Source organism: Vanellus vanellus (assembly GCF_965231255.1).
Source record: "Vanellus vanellus genome assembly, chromosome: 7".
Lineage (NCBI taxonomy): Eukaryota > Metazoa > Chordata > Aves > Charadriiformes > Charadriidae > Vanellus > Vanellus vanellus.
Genome location: NC_138912.1, coordinates 24069453 through 24088617, shown reverse-complemented (window position 1 = coordinate 24088617; position 19165 = coordinate 24069453). Strand labels below are relative to the sequence as shown.

Below are 19165 nucleotides of genomic sequence, written 5' to 3'. Positions count from 1 at the left end.
AGTGGTTTATGGTTGAGAAATAATGTTTGTGTTTTATCTGCACGCAAACAAAACTTTGTTTGTAGGAGAATATTAGTACTTTAAGGAAGGGTAGATGAAAGTAAATATGTGGCACTGTAAAGTCTATATTGGTCTGTTTCAATGAGACTGCATTGACGATCAGAAATGGGGATGCCATGCATAAGGTTTGAAGACTGTACTTCAGGAGCATCTGTAAAACTTTATGTTGTCAGGTGTGTATTGGTATTCTGCAGACAATTTTCCTTATATATGTTCTGCATTTAAAAACACTGGTGTTATCTACTTCTACCTGTAAAACCACTCTGCATTTGAATCGTTAGCTTAATATTTTAGGAACCAAAGAGAGTAATGGGTAAAACATTCTAGAAATTTCCAATTAGTAGCCTAAAAAGGCTTTTTATGTACTAGAAATTATGTAAAGTAAATATCTTGACTTTATGGTGAAAAATATCTTGGAATGTTCAATATTAAAAGCAAATATTATATATTCCATTAGAAAGCTGGACTTTTATACTTGATAAAACTTGAACATAGAGAGATACATAGGATTAAATTTTGTCAGTTACTGTTATTGTTTGCTTATTTTTTCCTGTAATAAAGTTTTTAATAGGGATATCATATCATATTAAGAGAAATGCGATTATTGTATGTATTTGATACAATATTTATTATTTACCTAAAAATAGTTATTTAAGTATTGCCTTGACTTGTAAGCAGCTGTTAAACACTTCTTAGGAGAGATTATGAGTATTTGTTAAAAGGAAAGAGGTTGGAAGAGCTCCCGTTCTGTAATTGCAATTTGGATGATTTTTTTTTAATCCACTTGTTTTAAAAATCAGAGTGTTTTCACAATGCTCTTTGCTGTTGGTCTGATCTGGAGCCTATTCATCTTGTCCCAGAAGATTTGCCTGTTGATGTCAGAAGTCCATATTAACGTGCCACTATTGTATCTCAATCGTGTTTCTGACCTTCTAGGAATATTTCATGGAGTTTAGTGTCCAAAAAGTGTTACACTTTATTATTTCCTTTTTATTTGTTTTGGGTTTTGTTTGGTTGGTTTCTGGGTTATTTTGGGGCTTTGGTAATTTCAAAAACGTCTACTAAATTTCAGGGTATATCTTTGAAATCATGAAAGGCAAGGCAAGATTCTTTTCCTATTTTTGTGTATAGATAAATATGCCTGGTAGAGTAAGGCCTTGTTCTGTGATTCTCTTGCTCTGTGACATCTGTGAGAAAAACCTTTCTGACTAACGATGCTTGCAGTCTCTTAACAGAAGGACACTAAAGTAGTCTACTGCATACAGCTCAAATCCAGTTCTGTGTGTCAGAGGCGTCCCTGACAGACATTTGGCACAACAATATAAATTGAATTAGAGTTTCCAGTTGTGTTTGGCATGTTTCTTCTGTCAGGAAGCAGTGAGGAGCAGTCATGAGGAATACAATATGCAGAAGGATTTGCAAGCAAGCAAAGAGCAAGCTTAATAGCAAGAGGTGGCAGGTAGATGTGAGGATCTGGCCTGGAAGAAGTTACAGTTATGAGGTTGTAATTTTATTAAATAATCATAAAGAATAATTCTCTGTACCTGAGGGACTGTAGAGAATAATCATTTCCAATAAGGTTTAGTTCAGCAATTACCATGGTACTCTTGAGGCTAAGCATCTTTGGTCTTTTTACGTTAGCAGCTAAATCATGTGAAACTCAGTGGTACAAATGAGTTAGAAATAGTGGTTTGTTTTTTCCTCTAAAACTTGCCTTTATAGATAAGGCCCTAAGAGCAAGCAAAGCTTATATGTTGAAAAGTGTTAGGGCAGTTACTGAGGATACTTGTGGTTTTGTGGTTGTCCTCCAGAAGGCATGGATTCCTAAAAAAGAAAAAAAAAAAATCAAACCCAAACCAAATCCCTCAAACAAACTCACTCACTTAACTTTATTTCCAAATGTGATACTTTTATAAAAGATGGAGTTTAAGAGATCTGGATCAAATTGCCTCTTTCCTGTTGTCATTTCTCTCACTCTTTTAAATCAATTACTGTATGCCTTCTGTTATATTCATGTAATTTGCGGAGCTGTAGACATGCAGTAACTTCATGCAGCTAGAAAAAGTGGCATATAACGCACAAGTCAAATTTGGTAATCAGAGAGCCTGATGAGACCAGAGATAGAAAATATTTCTTCATGTGGAATATTGTTTGATTTAGCAATGTAATTTTAGATATTGAAAGAAGCTGATTGCTCATCCCTGATTTTCTGTGGTATCCGCTTCTTTGCGTTCTGATTCGTGGTGGAGGAAGGCTTGAACACCTTTGATACATGTGGAATCTGAAGAGGGATCTTTGGAGTCTTTGCATTAACATACTACATGCTATTCTTCGTTATCCATACCCAGAGAACTCATGGTTTGGAGGTCACTGTAAGTACATAAGTTTACTCCAAGAAAACCTTCTAAGCCCCATTTTCAGATCCCCACTCAAAACAGAAATGTAGGTGCAGCACAAAGTTTCAGACCTCTGTGTTAGAAACAACAGGTTTGGGCATGAAGTGCTCTTCTGCTGAGAAGCTCTGGGCACCTGGGGCTGTATTATCAGCAACTGCCTGAAGCAGGCCCTTCCTGCTGAGGGATTTTTTTTCTAGCAGACTGGCATCTCCCTCTCCAGTAAGCAGTAGCATCCTTGTGATTCCTTTCAGAAGTGCTGGCTTTTGTGGACTAGAGTATACGGGGGTGGTTATTGCATTGAATTTGGTGTCTCTCCCAGGCTGGCAAGATTGTTCCCAGCTGTCAGTGACTCACAGTAGCCGAGTTGCTGTCTAAAAGTTCAAGTTAATGGAATTTACAGTTCAGTTTCCCTTGAATTGTCTGGCAGAGATGAAATTTCCCATGAACTAGGAAGAGCAGGAGAGATTCCACAAAGTAGAAGCTTGGAATGTGTGTTGGGTCTGAAAAATTGCTGAGAAGTGCCGCCCTTCCTCAGTCCTTCCCGGGGATAGCTCCTTGCCAACAACCATGCTTTTAGGTGTTTCATTTTGTTCTGTCTCAATTTTTACACTGTTCTTATTGCTGAACATCTCCAGTTTCCAGAACTGCATTAAAAATGTGATAAATGTTTGTCACACGATTGTCATCTTATTCTTTGTCTACATGGACAGCAAACTTCTTTTGGATTTAGAGGTTCTGTTCGCTCAGCAGGGTAGCTATTTGTTCACGCCAACAAAAAGGGGCACAAATCTCATCAATGCAATTAATTCATAGAAGTAATGTATTTACTGAGCAATAATTTTATTCTGTCTTTTTTTGCGACGTGTTCATTTTTAGCAAACAGGTTGCCTTTGGCCCTTATGTTAACATGAAGGGATATTCATAGTAGCTGCAGTATGACATGTAGTATGGGGACCTGGGTTTACACGTTGATTTTGACTGTTGTTGTTCTGATAGTGTGTGATTCCTCCAGAGAGCCTGCTGGGCTCTGATAGAGCTGCGTTTGGGCATAGGCAGTGTTAAGTGCTGGCTCCTGAACAGCGCACAATCAGTAGGAAGTTTTGGATTTCATTTATTTTCTTTGAAGATGACTGTTGTGTGACTGAGAATCACTGTCATTTTCCAAAATAAATAAATCTGAAGCTTATTTGCCTTGTTGGTGCTCTGTTTTAAAATATCAGAATATCTGGAGCAAGTTCAGTCTGCTGCAGGTATAGTCAGTACTGATTAACCCACATTTGCAGCTCGATTATACTGCATCCAATGCCTTGTTCCCTCCTTTCTGTCTGTGATTTGTACCTGTGAACCTTGGGTATGTGTATGAAATGCATCTTCTAGTTCAGAGTTCTGTTTGAAACTATATGAAAGGCGAAGAAGTGTTTGCTACCCAATGTTGTGGCTTTTCCATTGCCATTAATCTATTAAAACGCCAAGAACCCAGAGTATGAAGATGATATGTAGTTCACGTATCATGTAAGCAAAGAGGAAAGAGGTAATAGACACAACTTTATTTTCTGGATGTACTAAGCAAGAACAGCCTGAGAAGATTATATGCGTACGTGTTTCAGACTCCAGGTACATTTTTCCATTCAAGAGGATTACCTTCTTCTCTTCAGTTCTATATTTGCGTCCTTTGTTTGCCCTTTTATAAGCAAGACCCATAAAATTTTTCCACCTTCTTCAATGGAATCACAAATAACGAAACTCCTCTTTTTCCACACTAGAACTGGTTTGGCACATTGATAACCGCTCGTGAAGCCTCTCAGTTCTCCGATACCAATCTCTTATCTCATAAGGATCCAGATACGCATGGTTTCTTCAGCCTTTAATGCCACTTGGTCAACTTTTTAGGGAATTGAAATATGTTTCGTTAAATGTGCAAATACTGTGTTAAATGAATAACTGTGTCTGTACTTCTAGTCACCCTAAGAAAACAGTATTTCTGACAACTTATATACATGACGCATCAGGCTCCAGGGATGACTTTTCTGCACGGAGTATTTCTGCTGAGATAGCTGGTAAAATTAACCTTGGGCCCAGGTGAAGGTTAGTATTCCATTTTTTCCAAGATCCTTCCTGCTAAGAGCATCATTGAAAGTTATATCCAAGTAATGGGGTTGAAAGTAATCAATCTCAGGGCTATAGGAGATGATATTTATAGTGATATAATGACCCTTTCAGGGTCCTTTTTTCCATTGTTACAAAGTACTCATTTCAGTGTCTGGTGGAATCAATTTTCAGTTTTGATACATCCACCATCACAAGAAAATGTTTTCACTTGAAACAGTTCTTCTACCTTGTGCTTTGTTTTTGGAAGGTGCGTGGAGGGTGGGAGAGTTTCACCATGTTTACTGCTGAAGACTTGTTTGCATGAAACCATTCGGAAAGATGAAATTATCTTCTCAAAGACAGGAAGTCAACATGTAGTAAACTCAAGTACCTTAAATCATGGTGTGGACTTCTTATTCAGAAATAACTTAACTTGAGTTTGTTGTTCCTTAAGCTTCCTTTCCAAATGCCCAAAGAATAGAAGCTCCCTCCGTGTATGTAAAGGAGTTTCGCTAATGATCTCCCCCACTGATCTCAGTGGCATAATTGATCTGGCAGAAGTCATACAGTAAATGCAGAATTTCGTAATGTTTATCACTTAGATTTTCTCAGCTCAGTGTTGTGGCACTGACTTTGGTAGTAGTTCAGAAACCTAAAAGCAGTCTTTACTAGAGGTCACATTGTAATTAACATTATCCTGATTAGAATAGCCTATTATAATTATGGTCTTAGAATTGTACTATAGTCTCTTGAATTGCACAATAGATGATAATACTGAATATACTGTGTAGACACTGTATTGTTACCTGGACTTCAAGTGCAGTGTTTCATAATCCCTTTAAATGGCAGAAAAGGATACAAGAAAAAGAGAGGGATAGAGAGGTACATACACAAATGAGAAGTAGCACAATGACATATAAATATGATTCTAAGTTTAAAAATTTGGAACTTTTTTGAAGACATGACATGCAAAGTAATATATTTTGGAAGTAGTGAATACTTAGCACAGGTAATTTAAAACCTCCTTTTTAATATTTCTTTATCTACACAAGAACAAAGAGTTGAGCAGAAGCAAACCTAAACTGCTAACAGGAGGTGCTTTTTATTGTGCCCAGATTTGTCCTTGTAACTCATGGCCATGCTTGTTATTAATTCTGAGGTGTAAATGGGAATCACTGGGACCAGGCATGCATGACTGATGGAAAAGAGGAAAAAAAGAGCCAAATAGAAGAGGATATAAACTCACACAATGCAGTGTGTGAGTCAGTTTCTAAAGACTGATTATTTCCATGGATATTTTAATTTAGGATTTCTTGAAACTTTTCAAAAGGGGTGGAATGGCTTATTTAAAATTGCCCAATATTTGAGCAAGATAAACTCCAGCTCTGAATTGTCTTCTGTACTATCATACAGTTTCCTGTTATTGTGAACTAATGTCATCATTAACTACCCAGGAAACAATGCATCGAAATTCACTCTTTGTTTCTGGGAGATGCTTTTTGTGGAAGGGCAGCTCCCACAGAAGACTTATTAATTCAGCTTACCTTGTCCTCTGTTCTACCTTTCCTCTCAGTTCTGTAATTCATAACTTCTTTTGTTCTTCTTTACCCTGTTCATAGTACAGGATTCCAAATCCTTCAGTCGTTCTCTCCTTGTAGCTCCTGTATGGATTCATCCCAGCTGACTCCTGCAATCTAATAGAGAGAATCTCAAAGAAAGCATGTGATCTCATATTTTGGAAATCAAGAATCAAAAGCTTACATTTCAAGTGAGGAAGGGAGTATCTCCATCTTAGAGTACCTGAACTGCGGCTGAAGTGGCTGGTCATGTGGCAAAAAGAGAATAATATGGTAAATTTCCAGTTGTCATTAAGATATCCTGTCCAAAAAAGTGTTTTTGAGTCAAGAATACTTTAGGCTTTATTTTACTGAGCCACTTGGGAGAATCTGAATGTAAGGGAATTTGCTCTGTGTGTGTGTAGCACTGAAGGCAGTGGATGTGCAGAAGTCCTTCAGCCAAGTCTGAAAGGCAGCAAGCAGTCTTCAGGGTCACCTGTTCAGCACTGACTAGGTGGCAAACTGTCTCCCCTACGTGAAATGGCACCTGGAGCTTACCATTTGCCATGTAATTATTAAGAAAAGTGTATGTTTATTCTTTTGGCTCCATGCTGCTTTTAAAAAGTGCTCACAGCTGCATGTCTGTTCCTCTCTTCTCCTAGTGCGCTGTGGCTCAAATTTGTGTTTGAGCTGTTTTCTTGCTCTTATTTCTTAGGCTGAAATGTTTTGTCTTGGCGTAAGAAGGGGGTCCCTCTTGCTTGTGCTGTCTGTACTGTAACTTCAGTAACTGAATTTGAGGTGGAATAGTGGCTTACTTTCTAAGCCAGTTCAGGTGAGGAAGAGCAGCAACACGAAGGGGGTAGGTATGTCAACGTAATGTAGTGAGGGGAGAGAAACAGAGAATAATGGGATGATGAAAGGCAAAACATTCCCTGAAATGAGCTTCTAAAAAAGCACAGGGAGAATGTGTGTGTGGTGGAGAGGGAGTTGTCTCAAAAAGCTGTGTTTGTTCCCTGGAGGCTCCCGTGTGCTATAATTGAGTCAACATGTCAAAGTGAAGTATGCGGTGAGCTTTGGGAGCAGAGGAAAACTGCTTCTTCTGCACATACAGGGCTTGGATGAGCCTTGTCTTACAGCGATAATAAGCACTCTGCTTTTGCATTGCTGAAGCCACAGCACAACAGAATAGCTGTCCGACCAAGCTCTATAGCTGATGTTTCTCTAAGAATTGCTTTAAGTCTTTGTTTGGTTGAGAAGCTAAGAATAATTGGCTCCGACTTTGCTTCTGATGCAGATGTGAATGAAGATGATGAACAGAGGGGAAGATGACTGAATGCACTATTACAAGTGATAGTACAAGAGATACAAGCAATACAAGCTGCAAGGGCCTTCCCTAATTTATTTCTAAATCTCAAAGAAACAAATGTGTGTACGCCTTACAATATTTCTTATGTTGGTGTAATGTTTTGGGGATATACTAGCTTTTCTTTACTGTCTGATTCTTGTGTTTGAAATGGGTGGAAAAGGGACGATTACAACACACTGTCCTGGCGGATAGCTGCAGCCTTTGGCTGTGTGACTTCATGGATGATGCTGTGCCGGCAGCTCTCTCCTTGGCCGTAGCTTGCTGCAGCATCGCCCTAGGAATTCATATGAACTTGAAAATCCTTTAAAGCCAATGTTTCCATGCTAACAAGCTAATTTTGTCTTGATTGTTTTTTATGTAGAGTCTTTACCTTTGGCACTTTCGTATTTTATAAATCATGCTTACTGACATATTTGATGTTCTGATTGTTTCCATGGTGACAGCAATGGCAGAAACCTGCAAAAGGAAGGTGACAGCATTGTATTTTCAAGATTAACTGTTTTACAGAGGAATGGTTTGTGGGGGTGGGAATACAGTAGATTTTTCCAAGTAGTCTCAGAATATTTAGGAGGACTTAGTTGGAGGTCAGAGAGAAAAGGCAGCAGGACAGAAGGATTGGTTTGGTATTTTGGCGTGGGGAAGCAGTGAACACAAGGGCAACCCAGAAAATACGAGATGTTTTCAGCAATGTCTCCTTTCTCAGTGCTCCAGAAGATGATGGATTTTTGAAATACAGAAGACTGCAATGTTCAAATTACCTTTACAGAAGAGGTAGAAGTTAACATGCCTGTGAGGCAACGCGTAACATACCTTTGTGTCGTAATTTCTCCCTTCCAAATTCATAACCTATGTGCAGGAAGCTTTTAGCATTAGAAATCAGACACTTATAAAGCCATTAGTGTGAGCTTCAACCTCCTTTTTTTTCTTCTGGTAGAATCAGCTGTCTGATTTTATTTTCTAGGAAGCAAGGCTTTATCCCCTTTCATTACACATCATATTAGCCATGTTTGTCAGTAAGATACCTTGAGAGGATACAAGTGTTTGAACAGAGTCCATACTACAGCAGAGAGGGCTGTTGTAAAGCATTTTGTAGGGCAGACAAGCCTCCCTAACGTGTCCTTTTATAGTAGGTGCTGATGCTTCTGTCTACGTGCGGTCACTTGAAGCAGTTGCCTGACTTATTATGTATGCCCACCTTTCTTATATCAGCCCAGACAAGTCGGAGGAGGTAAGGTGAGAGATGCTTGTAAATTATGTTAAATATTTTCTTTCAGGGACTAATCCTTTTCTCTGAAGCATTTGATAGCGTTCAAAGTGTGCTTTCCCTCCTCACCGCTATTCCAGTACCTAGGAGCTGCACTCAGGTTTGGGACCTTGTGCCCAGGTAGTTGTGCGTAGGAAGAGTAAGTCAGCCTGCGCTGCCCATCTCCAGGTGGCAGGCACATTGTCGGCCTGGGGGAAATCAAGCCGGCTGGTAGTAAGACACAGGTGCTACACTCCAATTTAACACACTGTTAAATTCAGATCTCTTATGCCTCCCAGCCAAAATATGGCATCATACTGTAAACTCAATTTGTGTTACATCTTATTACACTGGGGAAGAGAAGCCGGCAGCTGGGAACTTGTGGTGCCTTGAAAGTTGCAGAAGTTACTTATTTGTCAGTGCCTGGGGCCTCTCTGGTCACGTCTGCAATTGGTACCTCAGCTGGTTCTTCCATTATTTTGGTATCTTGGGAGCGGAGGTACGTAAAAATGTAATTTATGGTTGTTCTTTATATTTTTCTGCAATGTTTTGGTCAGCTGGCATGTTGAAAAGTGTTTTGATTCTTGTTTTTCCTTCACCCCACTGAAGGGGAAGTTTCTCTGTTTTGTACCAGCTGGAGTCATTGTGTGTAAAACTGGAAAGCGGTTTAAAAGTCGTAGGAGCAGTTAGTTGTAGCAGAAAGGCTGAGGTAAATTGTACCATCTGTTCTAAATACTGTCCTCTTATTTGCAGAATGATACAGAATTAAATGAAATCAGTTTCATCTTAAGAGACAGGTTCATTTATAGATGGTTAAGCTGTTGAGATGTTGACATGGTGGGAAAATAAGACAACTGATTAGGATGTGTTCTCTCCACTCCTCCCCACCCCCCAAAAAAAATCCCCAAACCCATTGTTTTTGCATTTTTTACACTGATGAACCTTTAAGGCGTAGCTTAGTGCTGTGCTTGAAGTAGTGTCCTGTGTCCCAAGCATATGTTGGACGTCACTTGTATTTCAGTTGCGTTATGAAATGTAGACAGAAATAGACATTTAGACATGCCTCTGTCATATGAAACTTTTATCTAATTTCATCTGTGAAACTCGCTGCTTAATATTTGCAGCCTTTCCTTAGAATGAAGGGGTAGTGTTTTTCTTTTTTTCAGTGTTAATGGTAGCAGTTAGTGTTGATTCAATTGCGTTGCCTCCCGCTCCACACCCCCACCCCCCCACCCCCCGCTTTTTAAAAGATAGCTTCATTTGCAGAGGTGTCACGGTGTGCTTAATTTGGCTTGCAGAATCATTGTAGCTGTTTTAGTCTTGTATGAAATATGTAAAATCCAAGAGGAAATTGGGAACAAAAAAAAAAAACAAACCAAAAAAACCCCAAGTATTCACATGTAAATTTACCCATTAAAGCCATAGACCATGTAGATTTGGATAACATTATAGTCATTTCTTGAAGTAGAACTTTCCCTTAAATCATGGAAAAACATCTGCAAAGAAGAGAGCGTTTCTTATATGTCTTTTGCTAGAGATTGCACTTAGAGGCAGCTGTCTGATTGATAACGAAAACAGCTAATTGTGCCCTTGTAAACTTTTTCAGTTTAAAGGAACATGTATTTATTTGCATGCAAATGTTTATGTGAAATCCTGAAAACCTTTACTGCAGATACAAAATGCTCTTCTAAAAGCTCTTCCTTCACTGGTTGATAGCTTTCACCTCTCCATGTATTACTAATGTTTAGTGCTATTGCAAATTTGTAGATAACAGATTGAGGTGACTGTGTGTGTTGTTTTAGATAGCATTAGCCAAACAAATTGTTAGGACTCTTCTAGTCACTTGATCTCTCTCTCTTACTCTCTCTTATGAAACATGAAACTCTCATGATGCACAGGATTTTGCATTTATTCTTTTTGTTTCTAGAGTAGTGAAAAGATTGTTTAATGGATGATGTTGAATATGAGTTCCTATTTTATAAGAAGTTTTTAAAACACACTGATTAATTAAAAAAGAAAAAAAAAGGATTTAACCTAAAGTATGTTAAAATTTTAATCCCATGGGATTCAGCTCTTTACCCTTATGGGGATGGTCTGAATAACTAACGCTGATTCTTCTGAAGAAATTTTAATTAAACTCTCCTCTTTGATTAATTTTGTGACACACTTGAAGTTAGGAAACTATGGATTTAGTATCGTGTTGCTTACTAGAGAAATATGTTTTGATAAAATTATATGCATGTAGTCCATCCCTTCCCTTTTGGGGTGGTGTGTTTGCAGTGGGAAATGAGTGGTAGTTCAGTAGTACAGTACGTTCTTTTACTGATGACACAGGTGTTGTGTCATCAGGTCAACTCAGTCTGTGTACTCTCTGGCCATATTCATTCCCACATTGAAATGACTTCTACTGAGAGTAGCTCAGAGATATTTTGGGCATGGTAGTCAATTTAAATCAAGATGCTTTGGGTTTTCAGAATGGTGTCCTCAGAATTTTTTGAGGTCTGGACTTCTTGGAAGATTTTTGTGTGCTTTCTAATCATGTTTTCAGTCTTTTTGTATACCCAGAAATCATATTAATGTATGCTTTGAAAGATTCATGTGTAGTATTTTTGCTGGTTTGTCCTCTGAATCTTTATAATTGAATATTTATCTTTTTTTGCTTGTTCTTTCTCACTTCTGCATTTCAGCCAGGTAAAATATAAGTTTTATTCCATGATGCTTGTAAGTGTAAATTTGTAGTACTTTTGCCACGTTGTTTAGAACTTGTCTTTTTTTTTTTAGCTGGGATGAAATTGGGAATGTCAAACCAAAAAATAAATGATCCTTTCCCACAGCAAATGAACTTTTGACATTGACAGGATCTGCAAAGCTGTTAACCTAACAACTGCATAAATTATTTCTGTGATGGTGAATGGTTTCTGACCTGAAATCAAACCGGGTGTTTATTCCTCAGATGGTGATGATAAATTAATGTGTTGTTTAATCCCAGAAGTAAAAATGCCTTTAAAAAAAAAAATCTGAACTGTAGCTTCAGAGATGTAGAAGCCTGAGACGTTGCCTTTCTTTTTGCCCATGGTGTTCAGTGGAGTAACGGTTGGCTTAGGTGGAGATTGCTGGACTTGAGTCTTTTGCCCGATCAGGTTGATAAATGCCCTCTTTCCTTCTCTGGCGTCATTATTCTGGGGCCGAAGGTTCTGGTTTATATGAAATAAGAGGGCATTGATGTCCAGAAAGCATCTTAGTGAATAGTAACTCATGTGAGTGTCAGGCATGGCTGCCCTGCCAGTCCCTCCACTGTTCTGGCTTTTAGCTAGGGTTTTTCGCTGTTGTGTTAATTGAAGGCACCATATCGATCTCTGTGGATATGGAGTATCTGATTGACTGAGCTTCCCTCAAGCTTGTGAGTAGGAACAGGAGAGTATTTGGTCTTCACCGTTTCCACGTGTCAGGCGAGTCAGTCTGGGGCTGGGGTATCTCGCTCTGTTGTATTAAAACACCTTTCAAGACATCTTTTGGACACTAAATTCTGGCTCAGTCTCAACTGCGATGGTCAGTGGATGGATACTTAACTCAAAACTTGGCATATTTGCTAAGTTTTAATGTATTTATTTTCTTTTTTAATGTAAAACAGGATTGCTCATTTCCCTATTTTAATGTGGTACTTCAGGGAATAGCTGTAGTAAAGCATTCTACTGCTAAATCATTGTTATAGCGTAGTCACTTCATGTGTTAATTTTCTTGGTAGGCATGACAAGGTTTTCAGAGCAGGCATCTACCTGAAAAAAGGGAATTTAGTTCTGGGTTCACAGCTGTGGCAGCAGAAGCTCTGTTTGTTCCCCGAGCAGGTGCGATATAGGATGCTATGACGTGCCATTGCCGCTGCCGTCCCACTAGTGAGGTTCAATATCGGTTCAGGTTCACCACTGGTTCACTTCACTGATGCTGGCAGTTGAGATGGTAGCTTTTGTAACGTGAGAGCTGTGTGGAGACCACCAAACTTGATCAGAACCAAAGTCAGCGTCATTTTCAGCCAGCCTGAAGCTATTGCTGTATTCCAGCTTTTATTATTGCATGACAGGCACACATGGTGGGCAGTCCTTTGAATGTTGGCTGTGCTTTACTGTTTATTCTTCTGTTTTGGGAAGCTGGATAAGACCTTGATTCTGTGTGGGCATGCTTCTCTCATCACTTCAGTACCTCTCGGTAGGGTGCCTTTTGAGATGCTAGCTTTAGCCAGTTCATAGTAGATTTGTTTCCAAAATGTGTATTTCTTTGGTGAGGCATATCCATGCCTTTCTGGTAGCTGTAGGAAAACACAGAGTAGGACAGTACAGTTGGTACAGCTCTCTGCTCTTCAAGTGCTTTTGGCACATTTTTGAATATTGGTAACATTATCAGTTTCTTCCCCCTTGCCTAAAGCGTGCTGCTAGAATGGATTTGGGAAAGCTCCCTGTTTCTATGGGTATAGTTTCTGGATCACAGGAAGACAAGTGGATGATGTTAGTAGACAGCAAGTCTTTGAAGTACGTTAGAATCAACTTCAGAGAGAAAGAAAATCCCTTCCCTGAGCTACAGATAAACAACAGTGCTTTCAAACCTTCAAGAGGATCAAGGTGAAACTCGGTGAACAGCAAGTGCAGAGAAGATGATCCTGCTTTGTGACAAGTGGCAAAAATACCTCCTTTCCTTTTTATGCTCCCGTAACAAAGCAAAATAACAAAGTACTCTAAGATTGTGCTATGAAAGGAACATAAAAAGCTTTTTCTGTTAAATATCTTCATCTTAATAGATGTGGGTAGAATATATGTTAAAAGGGATGGAAATATCTCCTTAGAATTCTGAAATATCTTCAAAAGTAAATGAAAAGAACCAAATTAATCTGATTGTGCAGATGCATTTAACAACATTTATTTGATTATTTAGACTTGTAAGAGGCATCCGGTTGATGTGTGTCACTCCCAGTTGGCTTTGGCTGGGAGAGAGAGAATGCAACAGTCTCATTTCTCTTTTTCATAGAATCACAGAATGGTTTAGGTTGGAAGGGACCTTAGAGATCATCCAGTTCCAAGCCCCCTGCCATGGGCAGGCACCCCTCTCACTAGACCAGGTTGCTCAAAGCCCCATCCAGCCTGGCCTTGAATGCTTCCAGGGATAGGGGCATCCACAACGTCCCTGGGCAATTTTTCTTCTTAAATTCTTCGGGAAAGAAGGAAGGTACTTCTAAACCAGGCACCTGAAGTACATTTCAAAAGGTAAATATACCCCCCTTTACCTAAGGAAAAGACTGTCTCAGGAAGATGAGTTGGAGAGCAATAGTAAGTGGCCACAGAAGTGAAGTGACTGTAGGATGGTTCCCTCTGAGGTTTCCTTTTGTTTTTTTTTGAAAATTCAAGGTCTTGAAAGACAAGGGAGAAAATCAAACGCATTTTTTCAGAAGAGAAGAGTATTTTTCAAAAGCAAGGATGTATCCACACAGCATTGAAATGGTTGATGGTGGATAAAGGCTGAAGTTCAGTGGACAGGGGCGTGTATTAACATGCCTTATGGGTTGCAATGTCATGAATGGTAAATAAAGACTTACGTAAGAAACTGAAAGCCAAATGTCCAATATTCAAATGGGAACAATGAAGAAAAATTGATAGTTTTAAAAAAAAATGTGATGTTTAAACATATTTGCTGATACCTGAGGACTACTGGGAGAACTCAGAACAACTCTGCACCTTTAACAAAAAGCTCACTGTATAGATAAGGCTATAAAAAAAGTACCACACAACGGCGTATCCCATATGCAATGCAAAAGTGAGAACAAACTCGGAATTGAGGGGTGGTGGGTTTGGGTGGGGGAGGGAGATTTAAATGTGTCCTTCAGGAAAGAATCTGTGTAAAGAACTGAGAAAGAAATAAGATGGCAGCGGCAGCAGCCAGGATTTGCAGACCTTTTCAGTCTTTTGTTTGGTTATCTTGCATAAGTGCTTTAGCCGGAGACTCTTTGAGTAGCTGCATGGGGCCAGCTTGGAACACAAACGTGCATGAATCCAAATGTAATTTCCCTGTTGTGCACATTCTGGCTGTGACAGCTCAAGTTATGAATGTAAAACAGCAGAAAAAAAAAAATTCAGAAGATGGCCAGGCCTGAAATGTTAATAAGAACTGACTTACCCAGAGCTCCTGTGAGCTCAGCAGAGGTGCTGCCCGAATTTTAAGTCAAGCTGCTTCCGTGCTTCATCTTGGTATGGCTTGGAAAAGAAGAAATTCCCCGTTTCTCTGTGCGTCTAAGTGATTCAGTGTAATAGAAGTAACAGACATTTACTTCCACCTGAGATGCAAAGCAGGAAAAGGGGGTAATGCTAATTCTCCACTCCAGTTTGTGGTCAGTGCTGGCACACAGACCGAGTGGGCATCAGTGGCTTTGATCTGTAGATGTGAGGTACTGTACAGGGAACAACAGTATCTTTTCCCTTTCAGGCAGTCCTGTTTTCTGTGGGGCAATAATCTGCAGCTTTCCCTAATTCCCAGTGTTCAAGAGGTGTTTGTCTTTCCTCTGGGGAGGACTGGTGCAGAATAAGGGATTTCTTCCCATCACATCAATACACTGCTCACAGAAAGGGCACCTCATCATGGCTGTGGGACAGCTTCTCTCAGGGACTGTGCGGGCAAGGAAAGGGCCTCTCCCTCTTCTACATGCAACTTGCACAGCAAAGGGAAGTTGCAAAGTTTACAACTTTCCCTGCTTCTTCAACATCGGATTTTCCCGGGTCTGTCCTCTCTTTTTCCAGCCTCCTTCCATCTCTTGTTACCATGGAGAATGAAATGCCAGTTCCATTCAAGTTGTCGGCTGAATAGGTTTTGAGGTTGATGGATGGTGAGAATCTCTTATCCCTCCTTCTCCAAACACCGCCCCTGCCTGGTTCTTGACATTTCACTTGCCAGAGGCTGGCAGTCAGCGAGAGGGAGCTGAAAAGGAGGCTGGCAGTGTCCTGCTGAGATGCTCTTTCAGTTCTGTGGATGAAATCAGCAGCCGTGAGAAGGTCTTAAGGACTTCGGTGCAGAGCCTTGTCCTCAAGCTGGCTGAGGCGTGAATGCTCACTTGAGTGCATGCTCCTGCTTCCCCAAAGCACCCAGGGAAAGAGAGAGTCATGTACGAGACTTGCTCCTGCTTATGACTTTGTTTCAAGGGATGATGTAACCTCTGCAGTGTAAAGGGAAAGGTAAGGAATGAACGAATACAGTGCGTGCTCTAGCAGAAGCTGTTTCTATCGTATATACTTCTTTTAGGCTTCATCTTAGTGCCTCGTCACATGAGAAGTGGAATTTCTTTGCTGCAGAGTGACCTGCCTGCTTTCCTGGCTGCGATGCTGAAGTTAGCAGGAGAGTCTGTGTTTAGTGGGATTCTAACAGTCCCCGTATGCACGGGTTGCCTATGCACAGTATTACTAGTGCAGTGTCAAAACAGCTTTCTGAATAAGGTACCTTTTAATAACAAATATGTTGAATTGTGGATCTTGACAGACCTAGGGTTGAAATGTGATGTTGGGGATACTGCTGAAGTGCATGAAACGGAGCTACAAAGCAGAAAAATCAAAATGATAGCACAGTAAAATTTCACAGAAAATACTTCTTCGGTGTGATTTATTACTTTTCACGCAGGGCAACTATGGTTTTAGAGGGAATCAGGAGAATTTTCAGCTTACGCTGAAAGGCTTAAGCTTGTCCTTTTTACCAGAGGAGTTGTTTTGATGGATGACCACTTAATAGAGTTTGGGAGAAGCGAATACCTGGCATTGTTTGATAGGTGTGTGGATTTTGCTTCCGGAAGTAATGGTTAGTAAATTTTATGACTTTAGAATTTAAATTCAGACATTTTTTCCAAATAGAAGCATTCCACGAACATATACTTGTTGGGAGAGGGAAAGTACTTTTGTGAGCTCTCTGCTAAAGCCTGCTGTGTCAGGACCGCACCAGCATAGGAATTAATACTGGTGGTATACTTTAGTAGGTGGCGTTTCAATTTGCTTAAGGTCATATCTGGAATTTTGTTCTGGGTGCTTTTGAAAAGGTGTGCTTGATAAGCGATCGTGATCTCTTTCTTTCAGTATGTCTTTTCAGAGGATTGTACTGATAAATATTTCCACACCTTCTATATGTTCCTAAACTTGCTAAACAAATACAACTTTCAACACTACCACCAACAGCTTTTGCATCTGTCTTAGCTCCTCAAGTGTTCACTTTCCATTTGATGCTTTATGTCCTGTTTATTGTTGGATTGTTGTCTCCCTGCTGGAATTTTCCTACTGTGCAGTCGCTTTTCCTGTTGTGCAAGCCACTTCCAAAGTGCTAATATGTTAGCTCTTTGGCCACTGGTGTGGTAAAAGGGAATTTTTAATTCCTGCATCAGAAAGGCATGTGTGCATGTCAATACATACAAAATAAAAATAGACATATGTACGTGAAATATGTATGAATATGCTATCCCATTCTTTAATTAGTTTATTGTAAAGACTGTAGTAATGTTTTTGTCTCCAAAGCTAGGGGCTCCTTAGAGGGATGTGCACATAGTGGACCTGATTACCCGTGACTTTTAGTCACATGAGATAATATGCAGGGCTCCGATTTCCTGGTTTTAACCCGGTTGGCTGGGGTCCTGCAAAAGACTTAGATTTTCAAAAATACACCGCTGAAGCAGCCTCTTTTTACCATAAATATATGTTCCATGTCAGATGGAGTTGAGAGAAGGGGATACAGGGAGGAAAAAAGGGGGGAAGTCCGTTGGGACACTGTAGTTTGGGATTGACTTCCTCATAGGCACTGAGGTTCATGTTACCAGTTGTAAGGGGTAGGGGAAAGGGTAAGCATCTGTTTTAACATAGTGATTTTGAGTAAGGTGAAACAGCATCAGCATCAAGGCTTGCATGTGTATTTCCATGTTAACCTGCTGGGGTTTTTTGATTTAGATACTGCCTTCTCTGTGAAAAAGATACACGCCTACCTGCTTGTGAGTTTGCATGAGGTGAAATCCCCAATCTTTCTCTCCCACTCTGTTTGTGAGGATTGTTATGCTAATAATTTTAGTGGTTGTCAAAAGTTTTTCTGGGTATTTCTGACAGGTTTCAACTTCTGAAAAAAGATCTTACAGTTTTCAACATGGATATATTTAAATTCACTTTGCTGTCTGAAATGCCTCCTTCTCTTTCCCCCACCCAGATCGACCTTTTGTTGATTTGGGTTTTTTTGTTTGTTTTTATGTTTTCCCTAATGAGAATTGAACTGACTTAATAACGACAACAATAAATTTTATTATTAGGACACTTCTGGTACCTTCTCTGCTTCATTCCATCTGGTCTTTGGTTAAATTATTCTTGGAAAATTTTTTAATGCCCCACTCATTTTAGATTCAGAGTTGCAAAATACCAGTTTTGTAACTGCTCCTCTGTAAAGTGTCACTCGGACATTTTATGGGTTCCGAGATTTTCACAAATATACTGTGGTCAGTACTATTAACCACCAAAGCTGACTTTTTTTCTTTATGATACCTAGAAATACCTTCTGGCTTCAGAAATTGGTGCTTAGGTGGTGGCTTGTATAATGCAGTGATCCTCCCTGGTAAATACTGTTTTCTTACAGTGTTTTTTCTGCTATTCTGAAGGTTGACTGCTGCTGACATGGTTTACTAGTGTACTACCGTCTACATTTTTCTAGGAAGGCAAAATACCTGATTAAGGGAGTGGAGCATCTCCCTTATGAGGAAAGACTGAGGGAGCTGGGTCTCTTTAGTTTGGAGAAGAGGAGACTGAGGGGTGATCTTATTAGCGTTTATAAATATATAAAGGGGGAATGTCATGAGGATGGAGCCAGGCTCTTCTCAGTAGCGACCAGTGATAGGACAAGGGGTAATGGATTCAAGCTGGAACGCAAGAGGTTCCACTTAAATTTGAGAAGAAACTTCTTCTCAGTGAGGGTGACAGAGCACTGGAACAGGCTGCCCAGGGAGGTTGCGGAGTCTCCTTCTCTGGAGACATTCAAAACTCGCCTGGACGCCTTCCTGTGCAACCTCATCTAAGTGTTCCTGCTCCGACAGGGGGATTGGACTAGATGATCTTTTGAGGTCCCTTCCAATCCCTAGCATACTGTGATACTGTGTAATTCCCCGGCTATGGAAATCCTCAAGATTTTGCCCTTTCCCTTAGGTTTTGATTATGGAGTCTAGTTCTCATATTCATTCTTTCTTTCTTTCTTGAATTCACTCTTTCTGAATTCTGCAGTAGCCTGGCACACCTGAGACCTGCCCTTTATATCATACAAAATACAAACACTAAAAGGAAAATGCAAACACCCAAATGTTATGTGATTTAATGTCAACTGTCAACTTCCACTATTTATTCAAATCCAAGCTTTCTGAAACCGTGTTTTTTTCTGAAATATCTTCCCTAAGCCTCAAAAGTAGGTTGGATTTGAAAAT

General features: G+C 39.8%; 1 long non-coding RNA gene across 1 annotated transcript in view; it reads left to right on the top strand.

Annotated features, from left to right (window-relative positions):
• LOC309674182 overlaps positions 1-19165 on the top strand; it is a 109921-nt gene that overhangs the window by 29816 nt on the left and 60940 nt on the right. The gene's annotated exons all lie outside the window — the stretch shown is intronic.